The 23,587-nt window shown below is 39.9% G+C and overlaps 1 protein-coding gene across 6 annotated transcripts in view; it reads left to right on the forward strand.

Annotated features, from left to right (window-relative positions):
* SLC7A11 (solute carrier family 7 member 11) overlaps positions 1-23,587 on the forward strand; it is a 264,297-nt gene that overhangs the window by 41,270 nt on the left and 199,440 nt on the right. The window lies entirely within an intron of this gene.

Here is a 23,587-nt window from a genome sequence, read left to right on the forward strand (position 1 = left end):
CCAAACACAATATCGGCATGCCTCCTGCCCAAGTCAGCAGCGTTTTGACTTCAAAAGGCAGAAAAGCCAGGAGCTATGCAAATATTTCTAGGGACTTTGTTGGAAGATACGAGCTTACTAGAGGGGAGTAAAAGATCTGAACATAAGTAGTAGTATGATGTGGTAGTCAGTATATCTGCTAATATCCTCTGAGAATGAAGAAAAAGGCTCTTCAGGAGGAAGTTTTTGGGGACTGGAATGTGGGTTGTGACTTGGCTCATTTCTGTTAAAAGACAATAAAAATAGGTAGGAACAAAGCTTGCATCAGGCGGCAAGAGGCAGGCCAGGCCAGGCTACCTGCTGGTAATGTCTCTCGAAGCATTTCCCAGAGGAAAGCTGTTGGTGTCAAGAGTTTAATTTTTTTCCTCTGGTCTTCAAAAAAAAAAAAAAAAACAAACCAAAAAACCTTCAGCTAGGTGCAGTCAGCAAATGATAATCACTGCTGAACTGCAAATTAGATTGGAGTGACTCTGAGTGGGCTTTGTAAATTATATAGCTAAGATTGAGAGCTGCAGTAAACCCTTTGAATTTAATCTGAATGTTGGCAGTCATCAGTGGATGAAAGATTTCAGGACATCTGAGCTTTAATTTTTTATTTTTTTAAGGGAAATGAGAGAGAAGGAAGGAGAAGCTCCTATCACAACAGTGTAAAACACTGGCCTTTGGTAGGCTATTCAGGACAATTGACGCGTTAAAATGAATGTAATATCAATATTGTAATCAAGGTATGTAAGCCTCAGAACAGTGCAAGCTCACTTTTTTCCTTTTGACTCATTATTTATACAAATCTGCGCTGCCATTCTGCATTGCTTACTACAGAAACACTGGTTTCCCCTGTAGTGCTGGCTTGCACCCTTTTGCATGCTAATGCAATATTCTATTTCTAACTTGACGGTAATAGATTAGCGAATACATGAGGCTATCATTCCTCTGCTAATGTGATTCCAGCCATGCAGAAAACTTGAGGTTTGTCTTAAACAGGCGAGCTTCTGAGCATTCTCCATATAAAATTCAATTTAAATAATTTCTAATTTAAGTATCTACTTGGTTTTCTGCCTTTCAGCTTTGATGCACTTTTTTCTTTTTTCAGAAAAACTTGATGTTTACTGTTAGCGGGGGAGGATGGAAGTTAGTGCTGTTTGCCTTCGTCAGCTAATGGTTTCAACGTTTGTCATTCCCTCCTTGAATAGGATGTGTATTTTAATTATTGTATGGAAGATTTGTCTTGATTAGAATAGGAAAGCTTCAGTGCCTTTTCTGGAGAGGGAATGGAGACTTCTACACTTAGTTTTGACACCTGTTCTTTCTGGTATGTCTGCACAGATGGTGGTACAGTCTAAAAACCTGACAAAGAAGTATGTGCACCACACCCTGATTATGCTGTAACTCGCCTTGTTTCCGAACACTGAGTCGTGGATGGCGATATGAAACTCTTCGTGTTCAGCCTGCTGGGCCCACTGAGAGTGCAATAGGGAAATTGGGATGACTTTATTCTTGTTTTCGAAGTGAGAGAAGGGGGAAGAAGGCCATTGTAAGGTTTTTTAAGAGATAAAGTAGGCTGTTGTAATGATGTAATCAAACCTGGACTACACGACAACTCTTTAACTGTCACATCGTGGGATGTGCGTAGGCTATTAACAGTACCTCCTTCTGGTCCTGGATGTGAAAAGCTGTGTACTGACTTTCCTTGCCTGGTGACCAGGTACCGAAGTATTCACATGGGCAAGTACCACCTGGTGCTTACTTCAGGAAAGAGACTGGAAAAAGGGGAGTTTTTGGAAATGCCTGAGGGTGGGAGATGGCCACAGCACAGTGGGTACCCCACTGATGGGGTGGGGATGGACTGGGTTGGGTGTGCAGGACATCCCTAGCACTGGGTGATGCTGGTCCGAATGACCCCTGCTTCCTCCCATGGTTGAGGATCTGGATGATCTAGTGGTCCCATGGCAGCACAGTGCATCGGTCAGAGAGGTCGTCCTAGCACAGGAGCTATGTCTACAGTGGTTATGAATTGTTTCTACACTGCCTGGTCCAGTGATGCTATGTCACAAGCTCTAATGTCTTCGGGCTGTTTTGTCAGAATAGGATGGAGATACATTGGGTGCTGTTGAAATGTGTGATAGGCTGGATATGTCAAGGGGAGAATAGCCTTTCTGAAAAATCTGAATTTTTCAGGCAGAGACTGGGCACTGCAGTTACAAGTCAGTCATTTAGGGTCCAGCCCTCTCCCTGCTTTAATTTTATAGTTTTTAGACTGCACTTTTGTGGTTAATTTTTTTTTCTTCAAGGATTGCTTATCTTCAGATACACACTTTAAAAATATAATTTTTCTGTTTGCTTTGGGCTAATCTCAGGATGAGATACAATAGTTCAGGGATCTGGGAAATAAGACATCAGTCAATGCTATCTTTCAATTACTTTATATGTTAAAGTAGATTCACTTCATGCATAAAATATCCTCATACACTCGTATTCTAAAGATGATTCTCTCTTTGTCTATTTCTATTATTCACAGTACTTTGATATACATGTGTCAAAGAATTCCAGATAAAAATCACCTTACAGCTGAGAGCAAGTGTGGAACATTTTGGTTCAAAAAGAGAATTTTTCATTAAGATATAAATAAATAAGAGTACGGATTATATTTGAAGATAGTTCTTATTTATTCAGCATCTGCAGTTATGACTGTGTTTTACAGAATAATGTAAAACTTACCCCTTTGTTTTATAAAACAGTTTCTCTTTGCCTCTGTAGGCATCAACGATCGGAGTGAGTAACATTAAATTAATCCTGTCCGTTTTCACATTCGTGAGAGCTTTTCCACAGACTACGGTGAAGCCAGAATCTGTCTAATATGTTTTAACTTGAGTGTCAGACAGAGTTTAAATCCGGGTAAAGCTGTTTCCTGCCAGTGCTGTATCGTTTTATTTTTACTTATGTGTGGTTCTCCAGCGTGTAATGGGATGTTTATCCAGACTTCCAGGTGCCAGCAGGAGCATTACAGAAACATGAGCTGTTTGATCTTACCTTTCCCCTTTTAAGAGGTCTCCTGCTCTATACAAAACATGGTGAGGAAGTTTTCCTTCCTTATGTCAAGCTCTTGTCCTGGTGGGACTCCATAAAACCATGCTGGACAAAGCCCTGCTGAGGGTCTGCTCCCTGGCCACTGACCCTGGCCTCCTGGGGAGTGCAGCCCACAGCCTCCCCCATCCTCTCTAAGCTGATGGGCTCTGCCTCAAGCATCTGCCCTCAGACCCTGGGCTAGATTTTGGTTGGAATAATTTAAAATAAAGTACAGAAAACTGTTTCTGCACATAGCCAAAAGAGGCAAGATGCTGTAGTGAAGCTGTGTGGCTCAGCTGTACGTCACCTCATCGTTTGCAGAGCTAGAGAGGAAAAGGGCAGCACTGTTGGTCGTGAACCAGTTTCCAAGTCAAACTGGCATTTTGGATGCTATGGTAGAGGGCACTTGTGTTGTCACTGGAACAAAAGGCACGTGGCTGTTGGGTGGAGGGATGCATATGCACCTTTTGTAACAGGTGAGAAGAAATCAAATCATACAGGTAAGACCCAGCTAGATGACTTATTGCTGTACGCTTTTTAAAATGAGTTAAGGTAGAATGGTATTGCAAGACTAAAAACTATGTTAAATGGTATTTTATTTTCTCATATCTATTAGTTTCATCAATAAGTTTCTTTAATAATGTTAATTTTTAACATTAGACTTCTAACTGGGGACTTAATTTCCTATACCGCAAAACTGTGATTGTAAAATGGCATTTGAATGCTGTAGTTTTAAAGTGTTGAAATAATAAGATTACTTATTGTAATTTGAATTTCAGTACTAGAATTTTTCAGAATGAGTTTGTTATGCAGTTTCTCTTCCAGATTACCTGCAGCACTGCACTGCCATGGTCAGTCCAGTAGTAACTACTACTTTTTTTTCTTTTTTCCCCTTTTCTAAAGCTATCTCTGAGTTAGTTTTACAGCTTTGTTTTTACAGTTTTACAGTTAGTTTTATCTTTGAGCATTAGTTTTACAGCTTTGCCCCTTACCACCTGGAAATTTGGAAAGTTAAAAGTGTAATTGGTAGAGAAGAAAGAGGAGGGAAACTAAACAATGTTCTTTCTCTTTTCTGAGGGAAATAGAGCAAATGCCAAAGGGTCTTACCTTTTGTTTCTTACGTTTCTAACCACCTTTAAGTCTTAGTAACTCCTTCAACTTTGTAGAGATCACACAGTGGAAAAGTTAATTTGATTTTTTTTTTCTTTTGGATAGCTGGATATCTCCTTCAGTATTGAAAGGATTTTGAAAAGCTAGATTGAAAGCTGAACAAGCAAAAGATGTATCTCTGTGTTTGTGAAAATAGAAGGCATCTTTCAGTTGCATTCAATATCCTGAGAAAATGGGAATTGTATAAAGATGGTGTATCTATTTCTAGAACATGCTGGTCTTTGGGAACTGGTTCAAGATGAAAATTTCCTCTTGAAATAACGTAAGTGAAGCCTCTTTAAAACCACCGTGCCAAAAAATAGATTTGAATGACCCATGGAAAAATAGTAGTCTAAAAATTATCTATTTTTGTTGTGATTTTTTTCTGTGGTAAAACTCTGACCCATTCAAGTGAGCTACATCTCACTTGCAGCTGCTGCTGTTGGCTAGAAGAGTTATTAGGGCACATGGCTCTGCATCTAAGACTGACCCAAACCCCTGTTTTTTTGCTTCAGCTGCAGCCGCAGATTGCTGCAGCTACCTAGAAAAAAGAGGTAAAAGAAAGTTACTGGTCCTGAGGCTCATCTCCACAGGCTTGACCTATGGCAGTCAACATGTAGCCTAATTGGTCTATGGAGGAATGTGCTTTGCTGTGTGAGCTGCTGGGTGTGCAGGCAGCCTTAACTGTGATGTGGGCAAAGTGGATCTTTGGTCAGGTTTTCGTACAGCACCGCATGCCATCTGAACGTGCTTGCGTGCTTGCTAGGGTGCTTCCTAAAACTAGCAGGGTTTCAGCATCCTACCAAAACCAGAATGACTGTGTTGATCAGAAATCTCAACACTGTATTTTGTGTTTTAGGGGAGGAATTTAAACTTGAGGCATCTTGGTTACTAAAAGACTTCCAATCTCTAAAGCACTAGAGATTTTGAGAATCAAAATAAACTTCCCTGGAGTGCTTACAGACCTAATGTCTCATATCTTGTCTCTCAGATGGAGAAGTGGATTGGTGCTTGACTTGAAATGTTAATATCACAACTGAGGAAGCTGCTATATCATTCAGCCTGACTCCAGAGGGAAAAGACCAATCACTTTAGAGTTAAGATGCATGAGTGAGAAAGTGCACATGGGCCGAGAATGATTGACGTTGAGAGAGATTTTTTTTGCTCTGTTGGATGATACCTGAGAAGTTCCCTGGGCTTGGAATAAATAGGGGTCACCGAAGAACACTTCTCAAGGCGGCTGCTGCCACATAATCTGTGGGTATGATAACGAATTTCCACGCTCTGGAGAATGGGATGCTGTATTTAAACTGTTTAAACCATGAACTGGTTTATACAACAGCGGCTTCCTTTTAGCTAGCAGCAGTGTAGAATGTCTTTCGTGAGAGTCGCTGGAAAGGGTAGGCTAAACATTTAGTAGTTTTATGAAAAATAAGACCAGCAGTCCCCTAATCCCCACAAGCAGCCACAACATAATTTAGGCAATTGAATCTGTCATTCCAGATCCTAATCTGATAGTGCAGTGGGAATCCTGCACCCATACAGCCGTGCATCCAGGGTATGGTCTGGAGAGTCTGAGTTCATTATTGGGTTATGTTCAATAAAACATGTCAGAATGGATTTCTTTTCAGGAGATGATATATAAGCATTAAGTCTGGGTTTTGTAGCTATTCCATGAAATACAGTTGTTAGAAAGTATCTTAAAAAGTTAATGCGGTTAAGATTTCTCTCAGCCAGTTTATGGTGCCTCCAAAAATAAATGCAGTTTCAATAGAATGACATCTCTCATAAAAGCTGAATCCGTCTTTCTTGAAATTCAGTTTTTGAAATGAGAGCTGACAATTGCTTGAACTGTCAAAAGTATCTTTGCTGGTTTAGTCTGAGGACAGTTGCTGTGTGAGTTTTCGTTTTTAGGCTGCAGAAGGCAAAAGGTCACAGGGAGGACAGTATTTCTCTCCCTTATCAGAGCTTGCATTAGCTCTCATTAGGAAATTCTCTTTGTATTCACATCTTGGCTTTGGCAATGCCAGCTGTAGGCTGTGTAATGAATCTGTACAAGGGCTACAGGGAGGGGAAGTAGTGTGGAGGGGAAATGAAAGATAATAGTGTTGAAGCCCAGAAGAGTCACTCAGTACATGAGTATTATCTGTCTGAATGAAGTTTCTTTATCTGGTAATTCTATATCTGAATGGTATTTTGGGCTTCGCTTGTATTGCCAATGATATAGCTGGTTGTTATTCAGACGTCACATGAAATTCAGAACTTTTACCTAGTTTTGTTTGGTTCGTTTGAATTTCTCTTAAATGAATGCTTGCTGCTTTTCCACCACGTTTCTTCTAAGAATTTCTCTACTGATTTTTTTTTAAATTGGAAGTAGTCCTATTTACAGGTGTTAATGACACATAAGACACTCACTTTAGCTACTGTGCTAAAGTGATTTTTGAAAAATCTGTGCTCCCAAAGCCTAGTTTTCCCAGTGTGTTATTACAGAAATTGGAATCTGAAAAGTTTGAAACTCTGAGGCAACTTCTTGTTTGTAAGAAAAGGACAGTATCAAAGTTAAAAGTTGAATCTGTGCTTGTTTCTCAAGTTCTTTCAGTGGTAGTTCCAGAAGAATCCCTTATGACTACCTATAAAGAGTAAGTTTTTGGAAGGTTTTAATGTTAAGCTTGACAAAGTATAGAACTTACAGAATACTGTATTCAGTTTCTGTCATAATTTGGTTTCTACATTGATATTTAAGAATTTATTTTCAAAATGATGTGCCTGTAAAGGACTGAATAAAAAAGCAAAAGCAGGAGAAGATTTTTGACATTTGGTTTAGCATATATGAAGGTATGAATTAAGGGATTCCTGTAATGTTCATGATGTTTGCTTTTTCACTGCCAATGCTTAAGTATCAAAATACATAGATTCTCCTTCATGCCTGGATTTCTGATCCTGAGAAACTATTGTACTGCTTGTGCATCAGACATAAACATGCGCATGTGCATCCCATGAGACTAAGAAGAAAGGGTTTGTGGATTTTCTTAGCACTCCTAATGCTGTTAAACTCCCTCACAGCATTATTCTGTAGATACATCAGCAGAGGAGGTGACCAGCTTTTTACCAGCTATTGATGGGAGTACTAAACAGCTTGAAATAACCCCAAATTGCATTTGAATTATTTGAAATAATATTTCATAGTGTTTTTATATATATTGAACTCTTCAGAAAGAAATGCTTTTACATGCTTGCACAGTGAGATTCTAAGATGAACACTGCTGCTCCTCATCTTACTAAGGCAAAAATGCAGTACCTTGAGTTATAGAAAGCACCCAAACTGCTATTACAATGTTGTGATAAAATTTATAAGCAATGCTAATATTTAATTTTGCTACATTTCTGAAGAGCAATCAGACTTAGGAAGAGAAGGCATAATTCCATGGCCAAAGTCTATAGCGAATTTCTATGTTTTTTCATTCAGTTTTGGCATTTTTTTTCTCTCAAAAGCTGGGGTTGGAAGTAATTTGTGCCATTTGGAAATCAAGCATAAACAGTATGTGGGGTTAGATCTGCAGCTGGAGTGTGGACAGGCTAAGAATAGCAATATTGAGACCGATTGCTTTTGTGTAACATCCATTGTTTGTTGAGCATTGCGTTACAGTGATGTATTCAATGTGCTCTTTGCCCGGTATTTGAAGCATGGAACTAGGCACTCCCTGGAAGTGGATTTTCTTTTTTGAGATGACAGCCAATTTACAGTAATTAATGTGATAAGGACAGCAGCTGTAGTAGTCTCTAATTCTTTAATCTTAGAGTAAGAGCTAGAAATGGATTAGTTAGAGATAAATATAGCTTATGGTGTTTTCTCATGAGAAAAAACCCTTTAAAAATATTGCATTCTTGTAGCAGGACTGGTCAACACAGCAATGAAAGCAATTTTCCTTTGCTGGAGGGAATTATCCATGCTGGACTGAATGGAAAGAATAAATGTTGGCTTATTTTAAAGATGATGAATAAAATTTTGACTCTAGGTGGTAAAAATAGTTTTGTGGGCTGATCTGAGAGTGCCTTGACCCTGGGAAGAAGGGTGTCGATAGGTTCTGTCTAGGGTGGATGAGCTTATTAGAAATATAAACCAAAGATTAGGAAAATGAAGAACAACATGTTTAGGAAATGATGCTGTTGTTAGTGCTTCTGCTGGGGAGGGTTTATTATCGTTCACGATGGGATACAACACTGGAACAGGAAGCACTGCAAGTGTGTGATGGAATACCTTCTTCACTAAATTAAGTACTTGGAAATGTACATGCTATGGTTATTTAAATGTTTCCAAAGTTTGCATGAATTTTTTTTCTCTAAACAAATCAACACCGAATTAATAACTGAAACTGATTTCTGGAATCTGCTTGTTTTATTTAAATGAATTTACTGTGAAAGAAAAGTCCTAAACTGACTGTAACTGAGGTACTTTGTTAGATACGTTTGACTTAATCATCTGCAACCCAAGTGTATTTATACATCTAATCTGGATGACAAGCTAATAGTGCTCTTCACATTTTATGGCCTTTGCTGAGACAATCGTGAAGGCCGTTGGAAAGTGGTTTGACTGTTTCACTGGTATGGATATCGTACCCTAGAGACTAGCCTGGGATCGTTATTTCTGACAAATGAAATTAGCAGATTAATTTTTGATTCTGGATGAAGGACTAAAGTGGATCCAAAGCAAATATTCAGCAATTTTAGAGGCTTAAAAAGTGACCATGATTTTACTAATTGAAAAGATCCTTAAAAGTTCTGTGCAGCCAACCTGTTTTATTGTCCTTCCCAGTAAACACAACATTTACTCTGTCACAAAATTGCTAATAATTTAATGTGCATAGACTTGAGGATAATAAAGCTTTGTGTTGTTCTGGGTTGACTTTCTGCCTGATTTAAAGACCATTGTGAAAGAGCTCTGAGGAGAATGCTAACATCTTTCACCACAAAGGTGAAAGCTTTGATGTGAGCACTGAAGTTAAAGGCTGCTGCAAGGAGAGAATTGGATAGCTAATTTCTTTGTGAGTTTGGTTTGGAATAAAATAAAGATTATATTGAGCATGACTCTGCCAAGTGTTTATGGAAGCTAGATATCTCTTTTTTTTCTTTTTTTTAAATTAAATTGTATTCGCAGAAATTGAGACCGCCTCTGAGGAAAATCAGCAAGGTATGTGGTGCAATGCAGGAGCTGCCTGCATATTTTAAACTGTTTCATGTTGACTGTGTAGGGAGCTTCTCTGTCCCACCAGAGAGGTGCTAAATCTTATCTTAGCATTCTATGCTAAGTCTTATCTTAGCATTCGGAATAATCTCCCATTACATCCATTTGCAAGATTTGTGTGCTAGCATTTAGCAAGCTCCGTGTCGCCTGTATACTGCCTGTTTTCAGGCTTTTTTGTTGTGGAGCCAGAGTGGAGGACTCTGGGCAGCCTTTGGTTACCAAAAAGCTGGGCGGCTGCTGTCCCGTGCATGCAACGATGCGTTTGTGCTTGCCTGGTGATTCTGCGAGGACAGGTGAATGATGGTGCTCCAAAAGAGCAGCTCCTTTCCACCTGAATTTTGGGCGATTATAGTGTAGGTTTTACAGCAAGCACTCATGAAACTCTATTCTGCCTAGGCAAGGTCTGTACCTCGTGTGTACAGGCATATTCCCATGTGTTTCCTTGCTGTGTTGGGCCTTTTCTCAGTTAGATTTGGCCTTTTTTTTTTGGAAAAGATATATCAGCATTTTATATTTTAGAAGCAAATAGATATCTTTTTGTTTTCCCTCCCTAATTCCTATTCAATAACAACTTTAACAAAACATTCAGGAAGTAGTGATGTATTCTCCTCATTGTTCCCGGGTGCAAGGAGCCCAGCTATTTCTAGCCTGATGATGTTTACGTGAAAAGTTATGAAGCTGCTGTTCTCACTCATGTGGAGTAATAGTTTTGCAGAAATCAGCGGGACTATTATTGAAGCAAAATACCACTCAGCATGAGGAAGGCTGGTAGGAGAAGGCGATGTGCAGCTTAAAGCTTCAGCTAGGTCTTATATTAACTGGATTGTTTGTTCTCCACTGCCTAAGTGGAAGCGTCTGTGCTGTGGCAGAACACAGGAGCATCCGTGATTGAAAAATGATGGCATGCGGTGATGTGTATTCCAGCGAGCTCTGAGGACACATTTGACATGGTGTGGCTTATTCTGTGAAGCAGCAATGAAGCAGTTAAGATAGATGGGAATCATGCAGCTAAAAATCCTGCATGTACTTTGAAAACTCATCCAAGGTACTTACAGACCATTTTTATTGCTGTCCCTCAGGATTTGTGCACAGTTTCTGGAAAACAGAGTGTATGCTGCTGATAGAGATATGTCTCCTTTTTCTGCCATCCAAATGCCAAACAAAGAGGAATGGAAACCAAATGGAAGCAGAGTGCTTTTGTTCATGAACTGAAAAATTTATGGCTATTTGTAAAAATGCAGAAGAACTTGGTCTGCTGCTGAGAAGCAAAGATAAGAAGTAAAACCTGTCACTGGCAGGGTATTTTGGGGTCAACTTCAGTCAGGGTGCGTCATTCTCTGGACGCCCGTGTGGTAAGTAGATTCCTGCCTAAACAACAGGCCTGAGTTGCTCCTTTTTAACAAGAGTTTGACTTGGAGCTGGGCATTACTTTGGCTGTTGAAATGATGGAGGGTTCATGGACTCTCTCTGCTGAGTTATAAATAATGAGTCCAGTTTCACTGTGACAGAGCATCTGGGCTTGTGATTTGTAAAACAAGTGCTGTGTATTTTTGGAATTACTTAGTTGTGAATACTTATGCAGAAACACAGAGTTCCTTCACTGCAAAAAAACCCACTTTGTATTTAAAACAAAGTATTGGCTTCTAAAAACATAGACTTTATTTTCATATTTAGTTCAAACAAACATAAACTCTTCAGACTTTTTGTTTGTGTGTTTGTTTTAAACAAGAGACTGTGTCTTATTTCTGTGTCATCAGAAGGTTTTTAAAGACTCCAGCCATTACCCAAGATGGGGAGTTCAGGTGACACTCCGTGCTGTGACAGACTTTTCTCTGTGCAGAGATCTACCATCAGTGTAAGCACAGTAGAGGTTTGCTTTCGTGCTCTTCCAGAACATAGTCATTATTTGCAGGATACACCAGAGAACGGTCATTTGTTGTGCTCTGTAACTTGTAAATAACTAATTGCAACATAGGGTGGTCCTAGAGTTTATCTGGCAGTTACCTGTAGCTATAAGCAGAGTCTCCAGTGCGTATGTGTGGGGTCTTTTTTGTGTGTGTTCCTATGGGCATATTTGATATACTGGACTGAGTCCATCCAGTTACATTGTAACCAAAACTGCACTTAGAGTATTGCAGGATATTGTAATTCTGAGAGTAATGAATTACCGTTGGATGCCTTTTGAATCTGTGTAGTACCTTTTATAATCAAGTACACGTAGTGCTCTTGTAGTTGTGGTTGTCTGAAGTGCAGAAAAGCTTGTAGAAAGACATTAGACTTTTTGTTGGCTGGAAAAAATCAGAGAAGCTTTCAGGTACATATATCAGATACTCTATTTTTTTTTTTTGTGCTTTTGTTTCAGTTAGAAGGTCAAAGTATCTAAAAAGCACATTGCAATAACATCTTGTATGTTAGTAGAAATCTGATTGTGTGGACTCCAAGAGCGATCATTTTGTATTGAGCAATACTTGCTGCATCACTAGATAAATGCTCCTTGTTTATCTGCTATTCTTTTTCAAAAATGTAAGAGCATCCTTAAGTATCTTTGGGACAGGCCAGGGGAGGCTGGCTGGAGAGACATGAATTTAATGTTAATGAGGCACTTCTAATGTCAACATCTTACCACGTCAGCAATAAATGTCGGAGTAGGGTCTTCCTGGGAAGTTTATAATGGTGGGCTAAAGCTGTGGTGTTTTCTGTTGCTGTTGTGATTTGGTCCCACTAACCAGGCAGGACTGTTTTAAGATTCCATGTGCTGTTTGAGTTAGTCATAGTTATAGCGCTCTGGATTGCGCGGGAATCTTTCATTGCCACCCTTCTCCACATCTGTTTGCAGTTTCACCGTTGCAACGCAAGAGACCAACAAACACAGAGAAAATGAGACTGTTGTATTAAAACACATCACTATTCACAAAATATATTGGACAATAAAATTGGTTACTTGTTTTCATTACAAAGACTCTATGGCTAATATTATATTATACAAATTCGACCGTTCTTTTAACAATGACTGTAATGAGGATGATGTATTGAAAACCTTAGTTTGCTCACCTAATGGCATCAATATTGAAAGTTTATATCCTCCTCTTAATAGCTCTTACTAAACCAAAGTTTGCATTTGAAGCACAAAGATTTCTTTAATTTTAATCTGCTAATTAGAAATGATACTTCAGTAGGACTTTTACAGATGTTGTATAACTGGACAGAGGAGGGCTGCTTGCAGTGTAGCTTGAGTTACTGTAGTAATGTGGCATTTTCAGATTCTGATGGATATAAAAATTATTTTCCTAAATTAAGTATGTCTAAGTGGGACTTTGGGGGGGAGGATGAAGTTTTGACGAAAGAGAACTTAATTATTCTGTTTTAAAGAGGTCTAAGTGTTTAAGAGGATACTTATTTTTCAACAGATAGCCATAAAGATAGGGGAAGAAAATTAGGTTACCAAGTGAGAAGAGTTAAGAAACAAACAAAACCAACCAACAAACAAAAATATCAGGGTGCTGTGTGTGTGGGGTGTGTGGGTTACAAGTGGTTATAGTCACTAAGAGCATGATGTTGGACTCGTGTTTAGAGATTTTCAGGCATATCATCTTTTGCTTTGTTTTTGTGATGTGATAGAGTACATCTCATGCAGGAAAAGGTATATAAAGATTTCAGATTGCTTAGTTGGCAGCTTTCCATATATATACCCTGGGTGGGATTTTGTTTATTTTAACTGAATTTCACCAGCTAAGTATTTACGGTTTGGTGACTGATGTGTCTATCAGCAGTGTTGATGTCTGATAAATTTATTTATTTTTTTAACTTCTCTTTCCACTGCACTTGGTGGTCCAAGTAGTGAAAGGAGTATAATCACATCAGAATTTATTATACTGATGGTTACATATTTTAAATCAAATGCTCTATATAGTTTTAGATGTAGGTGCATGTATAGGTTTCTGAGAAGCAGGGTGAATGTGCATTCTGCTAAAAAGTTAACCGCATGAGACCTCGCTTTCTTTTCATGGAAAAATAACATGATACCTTAATTCTCCATTCCAGAAGAGCCTTTGGATCTGTCCTCTCTACTGCAGCTACTCAGGATGCAGGCCGTGCCCAATTATTATGGGGAACTCTAGCAACCAACAAAACCTTTATCTGAACCTCCATATGGCACATCACTGGAGTACCTAGACATGTGCACTTTTGTCTTTGGTCATTCCGTACAGAAAATACAATTAGACTTGGCTGTCAAACAGATGAAATCTGTCGTATTCCTCCTGTAGGAGCTGAACTTGGTCCAGCCCAATAAATACAGAAAATACTCACCCATAAAATTGCAAGCAGGCTAAATTAGCACGTGGGCTAAGATTCTGTGGCAGGCGCCACTTTCTGGCTGAACAGCCTGTTTCTGTGATCAGCACCATTTCCCTGCACCACCATGCCAAAAACCATTGCGATAAAGCAGCAGATGGCTTTGCCACACCTTCACTAAAAGGGCAGTTTCCTACAGAAAGGTGGAACTCTGTAGCTTTCTGAGCAAGAACCTTAAAATCAAGATTTGTTCAAATCTCTTTGCTAGAATAACCTTGCAAAGTGGTTTCCTTTTGTTGTTTCTTCTATCTTCATACTTTTAATGTGCCCTTCCTGTTGTAGACATGCCAAAGAGAAGAAAGTTTCATAATGGCTTGTTTTCCTCTTCCTGAGATATTGGGGAGCAGCCCATGTTTCACTGAGATGTTTGTTATTTGTGATGGTTGAAATCTTTTAGCTGATGCTAGACAGGCTTATTGCCCTCAAGCCAGGAGTCAGTTAACCATGTGTCGGGAGCTCTGTGTTAGGTTATGCGTGGGGTTTGGGTGGTGTGGAGTTGTGCAGGTTCCTGGTTGTTAAGGCCCATCTTTCAACAATGATGGCAACAGATGCCCTCTACAGACAAAAAAGCTAGGAGGAAAAAAGCAATTTTGTGGAATAATTATCACCAGTGGTGTAACAGACAGTATATAATTTTTTTCTTTCAGATGATTTCTGACAAAATGCCTTTACATGTGCGTGTGACAACTTTTTTTTTCAAAAGGGTGCAGCCCTTTTGTCACTGAATTTCTCGGGGCAGAAGCTTCTGCATTAGTGTGTCTGCCAAGGGATTTTGAGGGATTGCCCATATTTTTCTTGACACAACATTGTATTTCATACTGTAAACCTAACAAGTAGGTGGAATTAACTGATCTTCACTTGTGTCATGGCTATATGTCATCTCACTTGATTATCGCTTGTGTGGATGAAATCCATTTTGTAAAGTTGTCCTTTAGGACAACATATGTCAACATAACATTAAATGTTCTTTTCTTGTCCTGTTCTATATAAATACTGTATGACAGTTAGCAACTACTTGAGTTTACTGGTCTCTGTCTTCTACTTTCATCCTTTCAGTTGTTCTGCTATTGCAAACAATTCAGTCAGTAATTGTGCTGGCTGGTCCCCACGCTTTCATAATGCGTGTTGTTCTTGTAGTTACGTGGAGCCCTGACTCTAGCTGAGAGAACGGCAGTAGTTGGTAAGTGACTCATATCACATGCAGAGGTATTTGCTCTACATCTGTCAAGCACACTTGGCGCTGCTCTTCATCTCGCATTATGGCTGCCAGAGCCGGTCAAGTCCATGTTACACCACTGGTGACATGTGGGCTCTCTTGGTCATTGTAGGAAGGAGTGTGCTAATGGCCGGTGTTTAACAAGCTTGGGACTGTGTTAATCGCAGCCTGCTGGTGATCATAAGGTTGTGTTTGTGCCTTCGTGTGAGAAGGATCTTCAGGAGGTGGTAAGTGTCGGACCTTTGTATGGTCTTGGGAGAAGTTGTTCATAGTGCTGATGGTCCCTGCCTCAGGTTTATCTTATTCCTTGCATCCTGGTCACTTGAATTGTCAGCCGCCCATATTTGTAACTCTAGGGAACTATCTGGGAGGATGTGTTGTTAAAGAATTGCCTTGTAGAGGCTTTCCCAAGCACCAGCTTCACAGCTTGTTTTTGAGTAGGTGGGACTGACAATGGACTGAGTGGACATGAAGTTGCTATTGCTCTCCCACTTCTAGGTGTCAAGGACAGAAATTTCCTGGAAAGACAGTAGGAAGTGAAGCATGACTTCTGTGTGTAGGTGGTGTGTATACTCGGTGGAACTAAAGCTTCATTTTTCAGGTGCTGTTAGTATTTTCCTAAAACAATATTCAACGATAAGAATGAAGGGAGGGAATCATGTTTTAGAGAGCTGCTTGCATCCCAATTCCCTTTTCTAGCGTTGTGTTCTTATTGCTCAGTTTCATGCTCATGACAGTACAGTCTTGACTTGTAATAATCTTCATTTGCGATGCTTCTATTCGGTGTGAGACATGTCACTTTGACAGGAGGCCATTCAGGACTTTAAAATTGCATCAGGGAGTCTAAGATTAATGCTAGATGCCTTTCTAGATTAAAGTGCAATATATCTCAGATACTAACATGGTAAAAGCCAAACAATAGCAGGATGCTCTAAGGTGGTGATGCATGCAGGTGTAGCTAATTCACAGGCTTTGTCTTGTCCTTTTTTCAGCTTATAACAGAATGTACTGAAACTGAAAGGCAGCTCCCAGCTATTATTTGAAATTTTTGCTACTGTACAGAAAAAACTTCAGCAAAACTGAGAGGATGTGTGTGAGAGAACAGTTCAATAGTATATTGAATACAGGGTAAACATAGGTGTAGACCTGTAACTGACTATATAAGGCACAGAGTCCTGCACCAAGAATCTTAAGCAGCAACACAGTAAAAAAACCCTAAACATTCCTACAAGTCTTTCTCTGATAAGCCAATAAGTGTGCTTTGTATTTTGTCTTGAAGACTGGTTTCTGTGTGGTGGTGGGTTGTTTTTTTCCCCCTCCTCCTTTGGTTTTTTTGGTGCTTTTTAAAAAAAACCAAACCAAACAAAACAAACCAAGCAACCAAAACTGTAACTCGAGTCTTGACTTGCAGTGAAACTGAGCTGATGGCTTCTCCCCTATCAGGAAGACACTGCAAACAATTGCTCTCCTGTGCTTTTCTTGCTGCTGGAAACTTTTTTAAAGATTAGTAGTCTATAGTGCCATTTCAAGATTCAGACATTCATTCCATGCACCATTACCCATGGAAGAAGGAAAAATAGACTATTATAACTGTAAGTGCAATACTCTAATGGACAGTATAAGAGATGTGTACTTTGCACATACACACTATTCGTTTAGAGAGAGTGCATGACTTTGACAGGCCTTCCTCTAATGGAAGAGCAGTTAATAACATAGAATATTCTTGTATAGAAGAGACACAATTACCACCCACCTATCTTACGTGGGAAGAACAGATTGAATAAAGTTTGTGAGAGAGAAATACCTCTAGGCTCAGTTAAGAGACATTTTGACACTAGAGTCCTAGTAGTAAAGTACAGTAGAACCATTTGCTTTTTATTGCTGAACAATTAAGATGGAAAGTGTGTGAATAAAATGGAATGCCCTTGCCAAACAGCAGCAAGAAAGCATCTTCTGTGTGATAATCATAAGTGGTGAAGTGGTGCTCTTGTCATCTTACTGCTATAGCCTCCCTTGCTTTTACATGGTGGCTTTTAAGGTAGCAGCATGAACTTTGTACAGACATGTGTGCATGCATGCAAATTTTTACTACATATATATATAAACTCTGTAGCAGTGAATGTTCACAGATATTTTTTTCTTGTTTGAAATGGACTAAAAAGAGGATCAGTTGACGAATGACTTGTATTTGGCTACATTCATATCAGGGTTCTGTGAGATTTGCTTTCATATCATTAGTCTTTCTTCCCAAAGCTATTTTTGGTTGTTTTTTTTCTTAATTCACATGAAAACCACCCAGTTCCAACTGATATACCATTTTTAGTTTACAAAGATTCAGTCCCACGTGGACTTCTGCCCTCTATCTCATGGTACAAATGAAGCTAATCTTTCCAAGCAGTGCTTAGAAGTGACTGCTTTCAACTAACACAGCATGTGCCAGGACAGCAAAACTAACGGTTTCAGGCTTTAAGTGATTGGGACCTGTCTGCAAACTCTTTAAGTCTTGGACTATAGTGTTTCTTTTCCTTGCTGATCTGCTTATTGATGACCACAGGTTACACGTGTCCTGTCTCTTTCTAAAGATGTTGCAACTGAATTCGGTTGTCTCCTGGTGCCATGTAAAAGGGTATCCCTACAGGCATTCAGTCTGTTTTGGATTGGGTCCAAAAGGTGTAAATAACTATATCCTCCTTGCAGAAGGGAGCTATAAAGGAAACCTGATGCACAGCTTTCATGGGAAATTCTTAACCCACAGGTTCTTTGTACTTCCCTTCCTAGGGCAACTTATAGATAAAATTGTATACCCTTAATTTTCAAAACTTGCACCTGACTAATGACTGAAACTTAAAAAGCCTTTGGGTCACAATAACCCTTCTGAGATTAAACAGTGACATTTTCAAAAAGGCCTAGGTGATTTTGGTGTTTGAATTTTCGTTTTCTTTCAGAAGACACTTTATGCACTGCGCAGAAAATTCTCCTTGGTCTACTTACTAGCTCTTCCTTTTCCTTTAACATTCACAGTCTGCCCAAATCTGTGTCTTTTTTCCCTAAAAAAGTCGCCCTAATGTACTTCAATCCCTTTCTCAGTCTCTCAAGGCACCTTCATCCTCGGTTGATTTCCTCACCAATTGTAAACTCCTTGGTTCCTCAGTGCCATTTCCTTCCTAAATGACTTTAGTTCTTGTGTTCCTGTCCTTGTCCTGACCAGGTATCTCTGAATGCCTCAAATATTTCTCCAGTAAATCCTTTACTGCCTTGTGATATTGTATTGGTAACATAAGGATGCCTCAGCATTTCTCAAGCTTTCTCTGCTGGGTTTTCTCAGACTACTAAAGACTTTTGCATGGTCTCATCTTCCTTTGAGCGAGCAGGCTGTCAGATCTGCAGCTTTCTTAATGCTAGGCACGTTTCAGATCTCTGTTAGTATGAAAAGAGCAGTTGACTCAACTGAGATTGCCATGCCATGCTGAGATCTTGATAGTTTTTAGCATGAGCAATGTGGAAATGGGGACTGACTTGTGTAAGGGAGGTTAGTTTTAGTCCAGTGCGCATATAGGAGGACCTAACTTGTGTCTCCGTTGGTTGTAGGCAGTGGTTCAATAAACATGATTAATAATGATACTTTATCATACAAAATCAAATACCTTTTCTTTTCCAACACATGATATGAAAAACTGTCTAACTTGTGAAGTTTATCACTGTTTAATTGATAAGCGTGGTAGGAATGCTGATCATAAACCAGCAGGCTATAGCCTCTGAGGTCCCTGTGAATTATATTAATGAATTATGTGACATATGAATTATGTTCTCTTTTAAAATTTATTATTCATTATAACTCCAATTATATTTGGACTTGAAAAACAAACACAAAAACCCAAGCCCAAACCAACAAAACCCCCATACATATAGAAGTAGATGTTTTCAAAGTACACAAAATTTTGTTTGATTTTGCTTGTTTTGAAATCATCTGGAAAATTCCTATTGACTGGGATAGGAAGAGGGATTTTTCTGGCACTGAATGCATTTAAAAACTCCATTACTTATGTGTCTTGTTTGAGTGTTAAGGGAAAAATCTAGGAATGCTAAGAGTTGAGGATGTGGTTGTCATCTTCATCTGATGTGGAAGGGGCTTTCTTTTAAGTGGATGGAAGATTAAATATATCTTTATGATACTGGGTTTACTGCAAATCATAAGGTTATTAATTAAATGGCCAAGTCTTATTAATGATGTGTGCACAGAGAATTATAGCTTCATCAGGCTGTTCTATTCTAGGTCTGAATTGTAATGCTCACTCACTTTGAGATGGGTTTTGCTAGCCTAAGCCTGGTTATGCTAGGAAACTTGAAAGTTTTATTATTTCTATAGGCCTAATTGTTCTCATAGGGTTATTTTACTATAGCCAAGCAGCTGAAGCAAGGACAGATTGTATTAAGTTAGGAGGGCTTTTGCGGAAGGTGAGGAGAGGGAAGCTTTTTGGCATGGCTAATTTGAGTGTTGACCTTTCCATCAAAATATCAGGACTAGAACACAGGGAACAGTCCAGCTATGATAAAACTAGTTCAGAAAGTTCTCAGCTTATGGCATGCATGTGTGGCAGATCAAACAGTAGAGTTAATGTACCCTCAAATTCACTCCCAACTTTTAAAATATGGACTTCTCATTCTTCCTCTGGCTGCTGCTTCTGCTCTAATCCTTGTTTCTGGTTATCAGTTCTTTCCTCCGGCTGTGACAGGTTTCCTTTCTCTTTCCTGCTCAGCCAGGAGGTTTGGGCAATGACTCTTGCACATAAGATTGTGTTTGATCAGAAGCATCCCTTGGTACATTTACCTCCCACCTGCCTCTGCCCTGGGGATGTACCGAAGCACTGAACTTCAGACAAGCACGTGTTTCCCTAGATACCCCAGTGAGCCATGTGTTTCTCTTCCATCCTGCCTGGGTCACCCAAAAAGGTGTTAGCGGAGTGATAGTTGTCTACTGTAGTGCATTGCCTACACCTCTTCCTAGAGAGTCAAGGGTGAGATGATCTACTCTAAGTCCTGTGTCTAGACTATATGCCTGCTCTCAGGGGAAGGCAATGCTATTGCACTTAAACAAAACTAACCAAAAAACCCCAACCAAGTTAAAATAAGTACCTGCACTGGAAAAAAAAAAAAAAGGGGGAAGAAAAAAACCCCACAAAACAAGCCAGTCCCTGCCACTTGCTTTATCTCCCATAGGATCAATCCAGCCCCCAGCCCTTTGTAGTGCTCCCTGGCACAATTTTGCTAACAACTCTTTAGTTTTTGTAGATTCAGGGCAAGTGATATCTTTCTACTTTCTCAGTCCCTGGCAAATTACTTGGTGGGGGGCAGTGGGAGAGGGAAACAACATTCTTGCTTTAGACCAGCCAATTGCCAATGCAAGTCAGAATTCAGCTTGTTACGCAATAATACATGAGAGATGGAGAGATAATTACGATAAGAGAAGTAAAAGAATGAATACTACTCATTCATTTGAGAAATACATCTAGAAAATACCATTAGATACAATTCCCTTTGCTTAATATAAATACAACTCTGCCTAAGCCTTTAACAGGTCTGTAGCCATGGCATTTAATTGCCAGCTGCCTTTAAACCTTGAGCGGGTCAGCAGAGACACAATGCTATCAGGGGTAATTTGTCATTTATATATTTCCATGGAGTGATATATAATGTCTTGCTGAGAAGGGTCCTTGTGGGTGTCAAATGCTGCTGCTGCCTGTAATGGAAATAACGGAAAAAAATAAAAGGCTGGCAAATAGATGTTTCTGTAAATGTAACTTTTAGTTTGCAAGTAACCTTGAGGCTAAAAGATAATTCCACCTCTGCTGGGGGGGCAGTAATGAGGTGGCAGGTGAACAATTCAACCTCTGTGTTATTTATTGATTGAAAACAACTCCCAGCATGTGTGCTGCTTCTGAAATTTATTGAAGCCAATTGAACATACAGTGTGTGATATACACAGACTTGCTCTCTTCTTCCCTTTCCTCATTTCAATTTTTAAGTGCTTCCTAGAGACAGATATAGAACCAGTCATCATGTCTGGCATGTGGTGTGCATTTAGGGCTGGAGCCAAAACCTATTGAAGTCATTGGTTGTCTTTCAATTGACTTCAACTGGCTTTGGCTCAATCCTTTGAGAGAGAGGGGAGAAAAAAAAAAAAAGGTGGTGGGGGGGAGGAAGAAGTATGTTGTATATGGTTCTGTCTAAAAGAGCTGATCCAAACCCAAACCTTGCTTAAATCCTCAAAATAAGTGGAATAGGATAGGTGGAGAGAGGGAACAAAGGGGAATAAAGCTGTGGATCGCTTCAGTACCACGTAACACAGTCTGTCTCTTCACATGGGTGCCTGAATCCTAGACCTCACCTACACAGACCTGGAGCATTGTAGACAGAGATGTGGTTTGTTTCTTTGTGCCTGCACGTCCCCACCTCCTGCCTCTGCAGGGCCAAGCTGGAAGGTAGGGGTCCAGGGGTTGTGTTTATCCCTGCGCTACTCCTAGGTGGGGTGGATGTGTGCTGGGTGCGTGGAGTTAGAGATGTTCAACCCGCATGGGTAGATCGGGGAGGGCTTCTTCTCAAACGTTGTCTATTTATCACATGTGTATCGATTCTGCCGATAGTACCAGCTGCCACAAACTCTGTGCTGTGTGTAATGGAAATCTCTCACATCTGAGGCAATTACTTTGGTCATAGGCAATTTGTTCTACAGAGGAGGGTGCTTTTACGGGATTTAGATAAATAATCATCTTTCCGTTATTAGGAACTCCTGCCTGTAGTGAAATGACACTCACTAATTGAAACTCCTAATGGCTTTCCCTTGGATGATAGGGGTGACAAGATTTTTTTAAATTTTTTTCTTTAAAGATATCTTCCCTTGGTCTGAAGTTTTTTCTCCAGATAAGGGGAATGATTTTGAAAGATGATGGGCTCTTTTCTTTGTTAATTAAAAAAGAAGAAAGAAATTTTTTTGAGTGTTTTGAATGTTGTTCTAAACACTGGCTCTTAAATTGGATTTTATTCAGATTGCAGTTGCTCTAAGAGCCCTGCATAGATCCCCCCTCTGCCCCTTTCTACCCACAGACTTGCAGGCTTTGGTGGTAACAGGGCAGTACTTGTTCCTGCCAAGGACGGCTGATGTGATCCCTACCAAAATGCCACCATGAGTTGCCTGGAGGGACTGACTGAGAATGGGCACCAGTTCCTGGTATGGCTCTGGGCAGCTGGGGGGTGATAACAACCTTTGAAGGGGGAGAAGGTGGGAAGGCAGAGGAATTTAGCACTCTGCAGTGGTGCCAGCTGCAGCAGCGGGGAGTGCAGGGCTGCAGTGAGCATCAGAAGTGGTGAAACAGTTTAGGGATACCATTTTAGATGAGATACTTGAGCTGTTGCACCCCCAAATGTGGTATACAATATTTCCTTTCATGCTTTCAGGGGACAGACAAGCTCATGTAGTGCTGGATGTGTTTTTCTTCCAATCTGTTTTTCTACTACTATAACCTTCTAACTTCTCTGTGTTGGCCTTCTGCCTCTGAGTTAGTGTTTCTCCTCTTCCACAGAGACAACCTGTGCTGTTTGTCTCAGACTCTGGTGTCATACACTCAGCTCAAGCCAGGAGAAGGATCTGCTAAACCATATTTGTTCTAAAGCCAGCAGATTTGGGCTGGCCTCAGGTTACTAACAATCAACAGTCCGTCAGTATAAGACAGGTGTTTTTTTTCTTCTGTTCTATCATGTTCATGAAGAATGCACTTTATTCTTAAAGAGGAAAATAGTAATACACCCCCCCACACCATGGCTTTGGCAACTCATGAGATGACAACTCTGATTTCTTTCTCTTATTCCTAATGGGATTGACACTATATCATCTACTTATTGTTCAGATAGATTCAAGAAATTTATCTCTTCCTGCATCTCAGTGACAGAGAGGATGTGCTGTGCTGATTTTGTACTTGGCAGGCTATACGGGACATAAGGCTTTTGCATTGCATTATTGCTGCTGGCAGAGCAGAGCCAAAAAGATGGATGATTTGTTTGTAGTATTGCCTCCTATTCATTTCACTCTCACTCAGCCCCGTTTTGTTCCCTGTGCCCATCCTTACAGACCTGCTTCAGCTTAAGCATCTCCCCTGGTAGAATAAAATTAAAATGTTGCAAACAAAAGTTTCCTTAGACAAGAAGGTTTCCAAATAGGCTGCATTAATTCTGAAAAACATTTTGTGTATTTCCAATCAAAAGGCTGTGCTTGTGCATTGGTAGGATTTTATCAGGGACAGGATGAGGTGGCACCTTTCTAAGCCAAGGTGTTTCATTTTGTCTTGTTTCTCCAGCAGGAAATGCCTGGGCAAAAAGGATCCCCTTTGCTGCCGTGTGTCATGCTGCTCTGGTTGGGGCCGCGCTTTGTTTCGCCACTTGCAACCCTGCTTGGCTTCTGGCTGGGCGTGTTGCTGTGATTTATGGACACTAGAAACACTGAATCTTGAAACTCTGGCAATACAGAGCTTTAT

This window comes from Grus americana, chromosome 4 (genome assembly GCF_028858705.1).
Source record: "Grus americana isolate bGruAme1 chromosome 4, bGruAme1.mat, whole genome shotgun sequence".
Classification (NCBI taxonomy): Eukaryota; Metazoa; Chordata; class Aves; order Gruiformes; family Gruidae; genus Grus; species Grus americana.